We start from the raw sequence: 13,670 nt of genomic DNA, 5'->3' as shown, positions 1-13,670 counted from the left end.
ACCTAGAGGGTCGCGGATCACATTACCCGGCGAGGAGACGGCGCGAGGCTGAGTAAACCCGGGGTAAAAGTTGCATTTAGCTTAACCTTCCCAAACCCCAATTGCGCTTTTCCTGACGTTCAGAGTTCCTGGAATCCGGGGGCCTCAGAGTGGCTTCCCAGGATACAGGCACTGTCCCCGCGCGCGGGTGCGACGTGCGTGGCGGATGCCCCGGGGCGGGAAGCGCGAGCGTTAGCAAGGACCCGGAGCTGAAGGACCGCTCGCAGTCGTGCTCATGCTTGCGTCCTTGCATCCCTGCATGCATCCACGCATCCGCCAGCGGCTCGCTCGTCACCCGCGTCCAGGACACCCCATGTTGATTGAATGCAGAAGTGGGGTATCTGCATGCCCGGGCAGGATCGCGGCGGGCAGACAGCAATTCGCGTAGGGGATAGGGGAGACTCGGGCAGGGAGATAAGAGAGCACCCCAAAGGCACAGTTGGAAATCCGGGGCGGGGGGGATGTTCCCCGCGGAGTCCCGCAGGCGCTGAAGGGGGCCGGGCGGGCCTCTGGGGCCAACTTTCCGGAGGGAGGTGCGGACGGAGGGGGCGGCGCCGGCGGCAGGAGGCGGGAGTCGGGGGCCGAGGGGGGGGGGAGTCACTTTAAAGGCTCTTTCTTACCCATAATGCTTTGTGGGGACGTTGACAAGTGGATCCAAGATGGCGTAGAAAGTAATGACAGGTAAGTCCTGACTTCCCCGTTCTCCGCTGCCCGGGTCGCTTCAGGAGCCTCCAGAGCCATCCGGGGAGAGGCCCGGACTCTCCTCGGGTGCTCCGGGTCCCGGGCAGCGCGGCCCCGAGGACAGCGGGGGGTCTCGACAGCCGGCGGCAGGGCCTGGGGAGCGGGGCTCTCTCTGAGGCGAGGCCCGGACGCTGGAGCTGTTTACTGCTTCTTCCCCTCCTCAGTCTCCTCTCCCTTCCGCTGGGGGGCTGAGGCGCCAGCCGCGCAGGCGGTGGCCCGGGGGTCCTTGCACACGCCCGAGGTTCGGGGCGACCCGGGAGCCCGCGCGAGGGTGCTCGGGCACGGGCCGCCCCGGAGTCCCCGCACGCCCAGCGCCCCCCGGGGTCGCGGCTTAGGGTGGGGAGCGGGCGGCGTAGGCTACGCCGCCCGCAGTGCAGCCCGCCGGGTTAGCCCTTCCACTTGGGGTGGGGCAGCGACCCCCCGGGAAGGGGACACCACGAAAAGTGGGTCAGGGGGGCGCCCCAGAGCCCAAGATTTACTGTGGGCCCCCTCCCCACCCCCCTCCCCACCCCCCTCCTGGGACGTGCGTGGCCCGTAAGCACATCTACAAAAACAAAACCACTATCTCTTCCTGGAGAAAGTGGCCTCCAAGGCCTGTCTCTTTCTCTCTGTGTCTCTCTGTCTCTGTCTGCCTCTTTTTCCAAGGGCTGGACACACAGCTTTAACTGGGAACTTTGATTTTTCTTCCCCAAACGATTTGAGTCGTCTGCCCCCTGGCCTTTGCTGAGGGTCCTTTCAGACAGGGCTGGAAGCCAGAGTCTTCAGATTCCTTTTGGGTTGGGAACCTTGTAAGTTTTTGTTGAACTCCGAAATTGGCATTCTTTTTCTCATGGCAAACTTACACTTTTCAGGCAAGCCATTAATATAATCAAAAGTGTAACTCCAGAGATAGTGGATTCCAGGAGCGGGGTGGGGGGGGGGGGAAGAAGGGAGACGTTATCTGGCCTAATTTGTTCTTGATTTTGTCCTTTCTCCACTATATGAATAGTCCCCCCCCTTTACTCTTCCTCTCTTTTTATTTTTGAAAGCAAGACTAATCAGGGCTGAAAAGATGACTTTATTGAGATTTAAGAACACTTGTAATCTGTTACTGAAAGAAAATATTTTCAGATTTATGTAAAAGAAACAGATATTTTCCCCCACAAATCTTTACACTGGACTGTTTTTGTAACTTTTTCCACTTGAACTCTCTATTGTTCTTTTACTTCTGGGCAATGTAATGCTTGCTACCGATAATGGCTCCAACTGGTATTGTATAGATATTCTGCTTTTCTGTTTGCCCCAGGAATCGGATGAAGTAATTCATCACTAATGAACTACCGTGCCGGGGGGATGTGCAAGGTGAGACTGACTTTAAAAACTCTGCCCTGTTTTCCCTCTATCGTAAGCAATGCAAGGGGAAGGCTGACACTACTTTCCAGGGCTAGAGGTAGCAAAGTTGTACCATCCTTTTGAGTGGCTCCAACTTATTCACACATAGTGGAGCTATGTCTAGAGCCAAATGTTATTTGTGGCTATCCTTGATCAGTGTCTTCTCCAGGAGTAATTATAGATTGCCTCTTCAAATTTCCTTGTGTCACTTTAATTGGATGGTCTGGATTTTATCTGTTTTGATGTCCAGTACACTCCACTTTCAGTATAAGTAATTGGATAGATAAGTTCACACACCCACTGTTCGTGGGACTTCTGCGAAGTCCATTTCCATTGGCAATTCTTTTCGGCAAACACATCACTTATGCTGTTATTTAGTTTTTTATTTTGTGGTGCTGGTATGTATGAACTTATGGGTTCACACATATTAGATAAATGCAGAATGACCGAGCTACATCTCCAGACTCTTCTCTTTTCTGACAACTGAGTAACAAATGCCTGACAGCACTTTGAAACAGAAATGATAATACTAAGTTCTGTGTTGCTTGCTGGGGATATGACTACTCTGTCATCATTTCTGGTCCTATATAGTGTGTCAATTCAAATTTGTTTCATTTATCCTATGTAATACTTTGGAATTTTTGGGGGGTGGGGCAGGTTTTTACTACTGAAGGTTTGGCTGACCTAGAACTTGCTAATAAGTAGGCAAGGCTGGCCTTGAACTCTCAAGTGCTGGTACACTACCACGCGTGGCTTAGTGCCTTGGATTTAAAGGACATTATATATGTGGGTGAACAGTTTGTCCTGTGTGCCAGGGAGAGAGAATCTTGTTTTTTTTATAGTTTTCAACCAGTTTCCCAACTTAAGATACCTTCCTCTGGTGGTTTTAGAACAGCATTTCTCAACCTGTGGGTCATGGTCCCTTTGGGGATTGCATATCAGATAGCCTGCATGTCAGATATTTATATTACGATTCCCAACAGTAGCAAAATTATAGGTATGAAGTAGCAACAAAATAATTTTCTTTTTTAATTTTTGAGACAGGGTTTCTCTTGCAGCCCTGGCTGTCCTGGAACTCTGTAGACCAGGCTGGCCTCGAACTCACAGAGATCCTCCTGTCTCTGCCTCCCAAGTGCTGGGATTAAAGGTGTGCACCAGTACCACCTGGTTGACCACTTTGTTGTTGTTGTTGCTGGTGTATGTGTGTGGTTTTATTATTTTGGCCATAGTGATGATTGTAAGAACTGGTATTTTTGTTGTTTTGGTTTTTCTTGAGACAGCATCTCACTATGTAGCTTTGATTGGCCTGGAGCTCTATGTAGACCAGACTGCAGAGATCCACCTACCTTTAGCTCCTAAATTCTGGGACTAAAGACATATACTATTATAACACTGGGCCTTTGCCAATATCGCCTTTTTTTTTTCTTTGAGACAGGGTTTCTCTTGTACCCTGGGTCTCCTGAAACTCATTCTGTAGACCAGGCTGGCCTTGAACTGAGAGATTTGCCTGCCACTGCCCGCTAAATTCTGAGATTAAAGGCCCATTTGCCTTCGATGCCCAGCTTTTGGGGGGGCATGAAATAATCTTACAGTCACCAAAAGTGAGGAACTGTATTAAAGGATCGCCACATTAGGAAGGTTGAGAACCACTGCTCTAGAAAAAATCTGTAAATATGGTCAAGTGATTTATTGCAGATTTGTTTATCCTCCCCCCCCTTAGCATATTTGGGCATCAAGATTTTGAAATCCTCACAAACTTTTCATATCTAGTACATCTTTTTAAGAATAAGCCGTGGGGCTGGAGAGATGGCTCAGCGGTTAAGAGTATTGCCTGCTCTTCCAAAGGTCCTGAGTTCAATTCCCAGCAACCACATGGTGGCTCACAACCATCTGTAATGAGGTCTGGTGCCCTCTTCTGACCTGCAGGCATACACACAGATAGAATATGGTATACATAAAAAATAAATAAATAGGGGCTGGAGAGATGGCTCAGAGGTTAAGAGCATTGCTTGCTCTTCCAAAGGTCCTGAGTTCAATTCCCAGCAACCACATGGTGGCTCACAACCATCTGTAATGGGGTCTGGTGCCCTCTTCTGGCCTGCAGGCATACACACAGACAGAATATTGTATACATAATAAATAAATAAATAAATATTTAAAATAAATAAATAAATAGGGCTGGAGAGATGGCTCAGAGGTTAAGAGCACTGGCTGCTCTTCCGGAGGTCCTGAGTTCAATTCCCAGCAACCATATGGTGGCACACAACCATCTATAATGAGATCTGATGCCTCTCTTGGTGTATATATGTTAACAGAACATTGTATGCATAATAAATAAATCTTAAAAAAAACAAATAAATAAATAAAAATTAAAAAGAAAAAGAATAAGCTGTGTTTCCAACCCCTCAAGATTGAGGCATATAAGCCGGGTGGTGGTGGCGCAAGCCTTTAATCCCAGCACTTGGGAGGCAAAGGCAGGCGATCTCTGTGAGTTCGAGACCAGCCTGGTCTACAAGAGCTAGTTCCAGGACAGGCTCCAAAACCACAGAGAAACCCTGTCTCGAAAAAAAAAAAAAAAAAAAAAAAAGAGGCTGGAGAGATGGCTCAGGGGTTAAGAGCATAGGCTGCTCTTCCAGAGGACCTGAGTTCAATTCCCAGCAACCACATGGTGGCTCACAATCATCTGCAATGAGATCTGGCGCGGCCACTTCTGGCCTTCGGGCAAACATGGAGGCAGAAAACTGTATACATAATAAATAAATAAATCTTAAAAAAAAAAAAGATTGAGGCATATAGTCAACACTTTGCCTTTAGAATGCAGCAAAGGTAGTGGGGATCTTGGGAAGAGGTGGACAAAGACCAAGGTTCTTTGAGCACACAGCACTCCACTGGTGTTGACTCTGCAGTGCTTCTTTTATTTTAGCTTTTGAGAGAGCAAATACAGAGTTTAACGTTTATTTTCATTGTGTGGGTGGAGGCATAGTCTTGTCTTAGATCTGCCAGTTTTAACTCTTTCTCTTGTCTTGTTTGAAATATATAGGTAATTTTGTGGCCAAGAGCCAAATATTTGCTTTTGCTCCCAGAAATATTCTCACTTGTGGTTTAAAATTGAGTATTTAGGCTCGGTAATCCTGTGGAACTACTGTTCCTTAGCTTGAATTGTGTTGAGGCATTTTTCATAGTTTCTAACATGCAGACAAGTGTTATTCTCTTTGAAGTTAGTGGTTGACCATCAAGCAACTTGTCACACTGTTTTTTTGTTTGCTTTTTGTATTTCGAGACAGGGTTTCTTTGCATAGCCCTGGCTGTCCTGGAGCTTGTTCTGTAGACCAGACTGGCCTTGAATTCATAGAGATTCACCTGTCTCTGCCTCCTGAGTGCTGGCATTAAAGGGCATGTGTTACCACTACTTCCAACTACACAAAGTATTCTAAAATGGTAAATACCACAGTGTCAAAGGTTACAGGGTAGTAGAAGTCTGTGTCTTTGAACTCTGAAGATACGGCTTCTTTGCTTTTGGCTGGTAAGCTAGAGCACTGTTTTTAGATAAAGTGGTTATTTTTGGAGGAGCCGGTTAATACAATCTGGTACCTCTCTTTTAGTTGGGAAAGTTGCCTTTTGCCATTGTTTTTTGTTTGTTTGTTTGTTTTTGTTTTTTGTTTTTCGGGACAGGGTTTCTCTGTAGCTTTGGTGCCTGTTCTGGACCTTACTCTTGTACATCAGGCTGTCCTGGAATTCACAGAGGTCTGCCTGCTTCTGCCTCCTGAGTGCTGGGTTTCAAGGCATGCATCTCCACCATCCAGCACATTTTGCCATTGTTAAAAAGAGATTTCATCATATAACTTAAATGAATCCAGTCATTGTTTTTAAAGTCTGTATAGCTATATGGACTGTACACATTTCAGTGACTAGGAGAAAAATGCTAAAAACCATTTCTGCTTCTGGAGGGCCTTGTGAAACTTAAAAATGTGCAATGTAGCTGCACATCTTTAATCCTAGCACTCGGGAGGCAGAGGAAGGTGGATTTCTGTGAGTTTGAGGTCAGCCTGGTCTACACAGTGAGTTTCAGGATAGCCAGGGCTGTTACACAGAGAAACCCTGTCCCGAAAAACAAAAACAAAAACAAAACAAAACAGACAAACAAACAAAAACAAAAAAGGAAAAAGCCTGTAGTATATGCTCTGGAAAGATGGTTCAGTCATTCAAAGCACTTGTTGCTCTTGCTGAGAACCTGGGTTCAGTTCCCAGTATCTACGTGTCCACTTACATCTGTTCCAGGGGATGACCTCTGGGCACCAGGCATGTATGTGGTGCATAGACAAATGTACAGGCAAAACACTCATACACACTAAATAGAAAAAGTCTAGAAAGGAACAAAAAATTGTAATGTTTTCACGAAAAGCTGAGTGTAGTGCAGAGGGACCCTCAGGGAAGTCGGCTAACTCTTAGAAACACACCTGTGTCTAAGAGGTAGCTTGACAGTACCACTGAATGCAAATCAGCCTGTAATTGTCTGTCACTCACTACTTCAGATCCAAGTGCAGGCCCAGTGCAAGCAATAAGGTTCTTAGGGTTGTTTATTTTCATGAACTTAGGTAAACATACTTACAAATGTAATTGGATTGCTAAGTAGTGTTTTGAAATGTTTTCTACAAGCGAAGTGTAACATGGAGAGAGTGTCACACTGGCTTGCCTGTCTCTTCATGGCACTGGTGTGTCAGGGTTACCTCTGTAGCATGAGTGAGCAGTGGCACAAAACCCTTCCCTGCCACTTCAGGGGTGGCTGACATAACCCTTGAAAATACTGAATCAGATAGTCATTATTCCTCTTTTTACGACTTATCATTGACAAATCATGAAGACCAGTTGCATATGTTACACATGTAAATACTTATATATCTGTCAAGTATTTGTTACACTTTCAGTCATCTGAAAGAAATTGAAAGTTTCCAATTTAAGTCAAAAGTCTCATCAACTCTGTATACTTATAATCATTCTGGGTTCGTTTTCTAAGAACAGGGAGTCTGGTGAAACTGGAATTTGTCTAGCTTTTGAATAAAAAGTAGCTTATCATATATATGTATATGTATATATATATGAATGTATATACATACATATTTAAAAGTTTTAGGGTTCGTGTATACACGTGCTTGTCCAAGGAGAACTTTGGAGTTGGCTCTTTCTTTCCAACTTCACATGGCTCTGTAGATTGAGCTCACACATCAGTCTTGTGCAGCGAGTGCCTTTACCCACTACTGAGCCATCTCTCCTGTACGCATCACATTTTTGGACTGATCCACTCTGAAGTGTGAATGATTGTGAGTTTTATTTCTATGCCATATTTTCAGTTTTCTTATCACGTCTGAATTTGCTTTTTCACTTTCCTTTGTGGAAATATACCTTATGCTAGAAAATTTCTTGTAAACACAGCCTGTCAGGTATATTTATAAATAATATAGTTGGAAAAATTGCACAGAAATCATGCATGCATATGGTAAGTTAAATTGAGCAACACTTGAGTATATAAAACAAGGACCAAGAGTGGTGCTGGAGAGATGGCTCAGTGGGTAAGAATAGTTAAGTACCCAGCACCCACATGGGTAGCTCACAACTGCCTGTAACTTCAGCTCTTCTGGTTTCTGTGGTACTTGCACACATGAGGCATTTACACAGACATAAAATACTATTCACCCCCCCCCCAATATTAATAAGAAAAGGATTAACCGGGTGGTGGTGGCACATGCCTTTAGTCCCAGTACTAGGGCGGCAGAGTAGGCAGATCTTTGTGAGTTTGAGACCAGTTTGATCTACAGAATGAGTTCCAGGACAGCCAGGGCTGTTACACAGAGAAACCCTGTCTCAAAAAACCAAAAACAAAAAAAAAAAAAGAAAAAGATTAAAACAAAACCTCCCTCCTCCAAGCTCCTGTTTTCACTCAGTCTCCCTCTTCTTCTGCATGGCCTTGGTAAATAGCTGGGTGTCATTTAGGTTTTGGAAGACCTCTCTGATCCTATAGTGTATTGGCAACAGTAGAAGTAGAGAGAGAAATCCAGAATGCATGGCTGTTGAACTAGACACAGGATGTCTATTCTGCTCTGCTGTGACGTTAAACATTAGTGACAATCTACTGTCAAACTATTAAATGTTTAGACAATTAGTATTGAGGTCAGGTGGGTAAGTTTTTATTTTGCTGATCATCTATCCATCCATCCATTCATCTATTTATTATGTTTTGACACAAGGTCTCTTGACGTTGCCCTGGCTGTCCTAGAACTCACTCTAGACCAGAGTGGCCTTTCACAGTGATCCTGCCTCTGCCTCCTGAGTACTGGGAGTAAAGGCATATGCCACTATGCTCTACTACCATTGTTAGATTTTTTAAAAATTTTTCTTTCTTTCACATACTTTGATGTTTTGCCTGCATGTATGTCTGAATGAGGATGTCAGATTCCCTCTAACTGAGTTACAGAGAGCTGTGATCTATCTTGTGGGTGCTGGGAATTGAACCCAAGTTCTCTGGAAGAGCAGCCAGTGCTCTTAGCCTCGAGCCATCTCTCCAGCCCCCATTGTTGGAGTCTATGATAAGGTCCCCATATGTTTACTATGGATTTTTTTTAACCCGTCGGGTCCATTGTCTGGCATCTTACAAGACAGTTATTTTCATTTTGGGAAGGAGGAATTTAGGCTTGAATGTGAACTGACATAGTAGAAGAACATTGAATGGTGTTGATGGTATTCTTTCTGGAAAACTTTGCTCTTTTTTCTGGTTAGTTTTACTTTCTTGTTTTTTTCCTTCATTATTTTCATTTTATTTTTTTTTAAAGATTTATTTATTTATTATGTATACATCATTCTGCCTCGATGTATGCCCGCACGCCAGAGGAAGGCGCCAGATCTCAGTACAGATGGTAATTGAACTCAGGACCTCTGAAAGAGCAGCCAGTGTTCTTAACCTCTGAGCCATCTCTCCAGCCCCCTTCATTATTTTTGAGATAAGTTTTGTGTAGCCCAGGTTGACTTTGGACTGTGTAGCTGAGCATAAACTTTTTTTTAGAGCATAAACTTAAACATTTTTAAATAAAAATTTTCAGATTTATTTTATGTATATGAATTTTTTTTTTCTGTGTGTATGTACTACATGCATGTCTGGTACTCTTGGAGAAGGAAGAGGGCTCTAGATCCCCTGGAACTGGAGTTTCAGATGGTGCGAGCCACCATGTAGGTTCTGAGAACTGAATCCTGATCCTCTGAAAGAACAGCAAGTTCTGAAACATCTTTCCTTTCCCAATTTTGAACTTTTGATCCTCCTGCCTCTACTTCTTGGGTACTGGGATTGTAGGCCTGCGTCACCATGCCAGTTCTGGGTATTGAACTCAGGACTCTATGAATGCTAGACCAGCACTCTACTCCCGTCTTTCTCATTTTCCAGATGAGGGATGTAGCCCTGGAGAAGCTGACTTGCCCGAGGTTGCGCAGCTCAGCAGTAGCAGTGGGAAAGCTTTTATGTCTAGAGGCTGTGTCAAGGCCTTTAGTCCATGGCTGGTTCTGCTAGATCTGATTGTGTTACTGGGGACAGAGAGGCCCGATGCTGTGCATAGTGAATACAGATGCTCTGAAATGATATAGCGATTTATAATTTTTCTTTGTTGTGTATTTCTTGGAGACAGGGTTTTGATATATGGCTGAGGCTGACCTCAAATCCAAGACTCTCCTGCCTTAGTCTTTCCATGCGTGTGCTACCACACCTGCCAATCTGTGGTATTTAAAGGCTTTTTTTTCTCTCTTTCAGAAATTATAAAGCGATCTGATGGGCTATTTGGGTGAACTGCAGGTGAGTATAGATGGCTTAGGAAAGGGTTACAAAGGAGAAAAAACCTCAACCATGCATGAAGAAGGGACAGGGGGACAGGAGAAACTTTGTCTTTTTACTTTTTTTTGGAGGTGGGGTGTGATAGGGTGTCGCTGTAGCTTTGGACCCTGTCCTGGAACTTGCCTGTAGACCAGGCTGTCCTCAAACTTACAGAATCTGCCTGCCTCTACCTCCCAAGTGCTAGAATTATAGAAATAAAGGCATGTGCCACCACTGCCTACCACTTATATTAACTATTTTATGTGTTTTGGCATTTTGCCTACATGTATGTCTATGTGAGGACGTCAGATCTTAGAGTTACAGACAGTTGTGAGCTGCCATGTGGATGCTGGGAATTGAACCTGAGTCCTCTGGAAGACCAGTCAGTGCTGTTAATCTCTGAGCTACCTCTCCAGCCCCCATGACTTTTTTTTTTTTAAATGTTATTTTTTTAATGTATGAGTGTTCTTTCTGCATGTTTGCCTGCACACCAGAAGAGGTTATCAGCCCCCATTACAGATGGTTGTGAGCTGCCATGTGGTTGCTGGGACTTGAACTCAGGTCCTCCCGAAGAGCAACCAGTGCTCCTAAGTGCTAAGCCATCTCTCTTGTCCCTCCTTGTGACATTTTTACACCTCACTCCATCTTGACAAGTCAGGCCAGAAAAGATGCTGTGGGGCAGGGTGGAATGAATAGCCAGGTCAAGCAGGCAGGCTGGGGCTGTAGGACCTGAATTGGCTGCTTCTGCACAGACTAGACAAAGATAGCTCAAGGCACTTCCTGCTGCCCTGTCCGACTAGTGCTCAGAGATCAAGGGCAGTGGGAGGGAGGTTCTTCCTGCACTTTGGTTTTGAGTTAGTAAGGCACTGAGGCTCGGTTTGTCTCCTGTGATGGGGGTTCCTGTCAGCATCTATGTCAGCATTCTTAAGTGCTAGTCACCTTGGGTTCTGAAGACTGAACTCCGAGCTGCTTTCCTCAATATCTACTCTTTATGTTGGGTCAAGGATGACTGATTGTGTAAAATACATGTCTATTATGTTCATAATCAGTTTTGAGGACTGAGATACTGAGACTATTCCAGTAGAAACAAAAGGTGGGACTTTGTTCTTAAGGATTATATTGCCTTTATTTAACGCTATCTACCTCTCAGATTATTTACATTTTGCTGAAATGCCTACTAACTAAAGAGAGTTAGCCAATATTCTTGGTCCATTCTCTTGGTCTTTGATGTTACAATAGAAAAGGTGAGAGCCAGGTGTGCTTGGTATATATCTTAAATCTCAGTTATCAGGAGGCTGAGGCAGAAGGGTGGGGAATTTAAGGTTAGCTTCAACTGTATAGCAAGTTCTAAGCCAGCAAAGACTCACTCTATCTATCTATCTATCTATCTATCTATCTATTAACACACTTTCTTAGTATTGAAATTGTTCAGTGTTTGGGTTTATTACCCAGAAACAGTAGCTTTTCTTTTTGGCATTGCATTTCAAAATGTTCATACTTTCAGTTATGATTTGTAATAATTTGATGCTTTAAAAACTTTTTTTTTTTAAAAAAAAACTTTTATCATGTTATAAACTTCACAGTTTTAAGTGAGCATAGTGATGCATGCCTTTAAACCCAGCATTCAGAGGTGAGGATGGTGGGGGGCAAAAGCAGGCGAATCTAGCCTGGTCTTCCTGGATCCCCGTTTCGTTCCTGGTTTTTCTTTTTCTTTTTTTTAAAAAGACTTATTTATTGTGTATATAGCATTCTGCCTACATGCATGCCTGCAGGCCAGAAGAGGGCACCAGATCTCTCATTACAGATGGTTGTGAGCCACCATGTGGTTGCTGGGAATTGAACTCAGGACCTTTAGACAAGCAGGCTATGCTCTTAACCACTGAGCCATCTCTCCAGCCCCCTGGTTTTTCTTTTGCAATGCTAGGGATTGAACACAAGCCTTGTGCATGCCAGTCAAGAACTTTCCTGTAACTGTAGCCCGAGTTCCTGGAAGACTTAGTGTTCTTCAGTACGTCATTAGCACCAAGATTTCTTATTTTGGTTCTGGGATGGGCCCTCGGGCTCTGAGCACACAAGATGCACTAGCTGTCACTGGGTCTAAACTTATTTTCCATTTATTTTCAGTACTAGCCTTTTGTTAGGCATCCTCCTCTCCAGGAAGCCTTGCTATCTTGCCATTTGAACTCTGGTTGGTAATATTTATAAGAACTTGCTGGCTACTTTTTATCATTTGTTATAGCTTGAGTTTTTAGTCATTTTTACTGTGTGTAAATGAACATTTCTTTTCTTTTTGACTAATTTTTGTAATATAGTCTAGGCTGACTTCAAACCTGGACTCTTGCTGTCTGTGCCTCTCCTGAGAATTAGTATTAGCAGAGTGTGCGAGCACACCTGGATCTTCTGTTTGTTTAACTTACACTTCCTGGCCCCTGGTTCTTTGATATGTCCTTGAACCTGCCTGTCTTTTCACTGTAACAGCCCATTGCTGAGTCAGCACAATGTTCTTGTGACTCCTAGAGCCATGAACACACCAAAGCTGTGTATTTTGGAAGTTTACACGTGATCATGGCTCCCTAGTCATTGCAGTAATCTGTGATTATTCTTCTTTGTCTCCTGAGTATGTGAGCATTTTGCGCCATTCATCTCTTGTAGGTATGTGGAGAGGGTTGGAAGTCTATTTGAGGTAAATTATTGGTCCTTGGTAAACTAAGATGGAGACAGGCAAAGAGGGCCATGTTTATATCTCAGTACTTGGGAAGACTGGAGAATTACTAGCTAAGGTGCTGGACGACATGTGGAATCCCAAGCCACCTTGAGCTATAGTGAGACTTTGTTTCTAAGATCTAATAAAGGGAGCTGCAGAGATAGCTCAGCAGTTAAGAGCACTGGCTGCTCCTCTAGAGGACTCAAGTTCAATCCCCAGCACCCACATTGCAGCTCACAACTGTCTGTAATTCAAGTTCCAGGGGATCTGACATCCTTATACAGACAAACAGGCAAAACACAAATACATATAAAATAAAAGTAAATAAATTATTAAAATATTTTTAAAAAAAATCTAATAATCTAATAGACCAACCCAACACTAGAAAAGCTGAGGCAGGAGGATTGACCGTTTCAAAACAAAAAAAAAAAAAAAGAAGACAAGAAAACAGAGGTGGAGATACTACTGTGAGATCCTACTGCCTCTGCCTCCTGAGTGCTGGGATTAAAGGTGTACGCCACCACTGCCCGGGTACAGTGCATGCTCTTAACTGATGAACCATCTTCCCAGCCCCTGGAATTTTCTCTTTTCTTTTCTTTTCTTTTCTTTTCTTTTCTTTTTACCTCTCTCCTCTCTTCTCCCCTCCCATCCCCTCTCTTCTCCCCTCCCCTCTCCTCCCCTCCCCTCCTCCTCCCTCCCCTCTCCTCTCTTTTCTTTTTTCTTCTCTCATAAATACACCCTGACTACCTGACTATAACCTCCCCTCCTCTCCTCCCAGCCCTCCTCCCACCTCCCCTCTCCCCTAGATCCACCGTTCCTCTGTTCCTCTTCAGAAAAGAGCAGGCTTCCCAGGGATATCAACAGCATAACAAGATGCAGTAAGACTAGACATAAACCCTCATAAGTGGAAATGGGTCCTAAGAGCAGGCATAAGAGTCAGAGGAACACTCACTCCCATGTTTAGGA

At 44.3% G+C, this 13,670-nt stretch overlaps 1 protein-coding gene across 5 annotated transcripts in view; it reads left to right on the top strand.

The window, feature by feature from the left end:
* Positions 1 to 674: 674 nt before the first annotated feature.
* The window catches only part of Helz (helicase with zinc finger), a 145,750-nt gene continuing 132,754 nt past the window's right edge, over positions 675 to 13,670 (top strand). For 3 of the 5 annotated variants that reach the window (XM_041635671.1, XM_041635670.1, XM_041635667.1), the window contains exons 1-3: positions 675 to 720; positions 2,066 to 2,121; positions 9,941 to 9,982. The gene's annotated coding sequence lies outside the window, so the exon portion shown is untranslated. The remainder of the gene's footprint in view (positions 721 to 2,065; positions 2,122 to 9,940; positions 9,983 to 13,670) is intronic. The other 2 variants (XM_041635668.1, XM_041635669.1) reach the window with 2 other exon arrangements.

Source organism: Microtus oregoni, unplaced genomic scaffold (assembly GCF_018167655.1).
Source record: "Microtus oregoni isolate MIOR12 unplaced genomic scaffold, Mior012 000048F_ref0000485, whole genome shotgun sequence".
Taxonomy (NCBI): Eukaryota; Metazoa; Chordata; class Mammalia; order Rodentia; family Cricetidae; genus Microtus; species Microtus oregoni.
The sequence above is the reverse complement of the archived record's forward strand: the minus strand, read 5'-3'. Positions and strand labels throughout refer to the sequence as shown.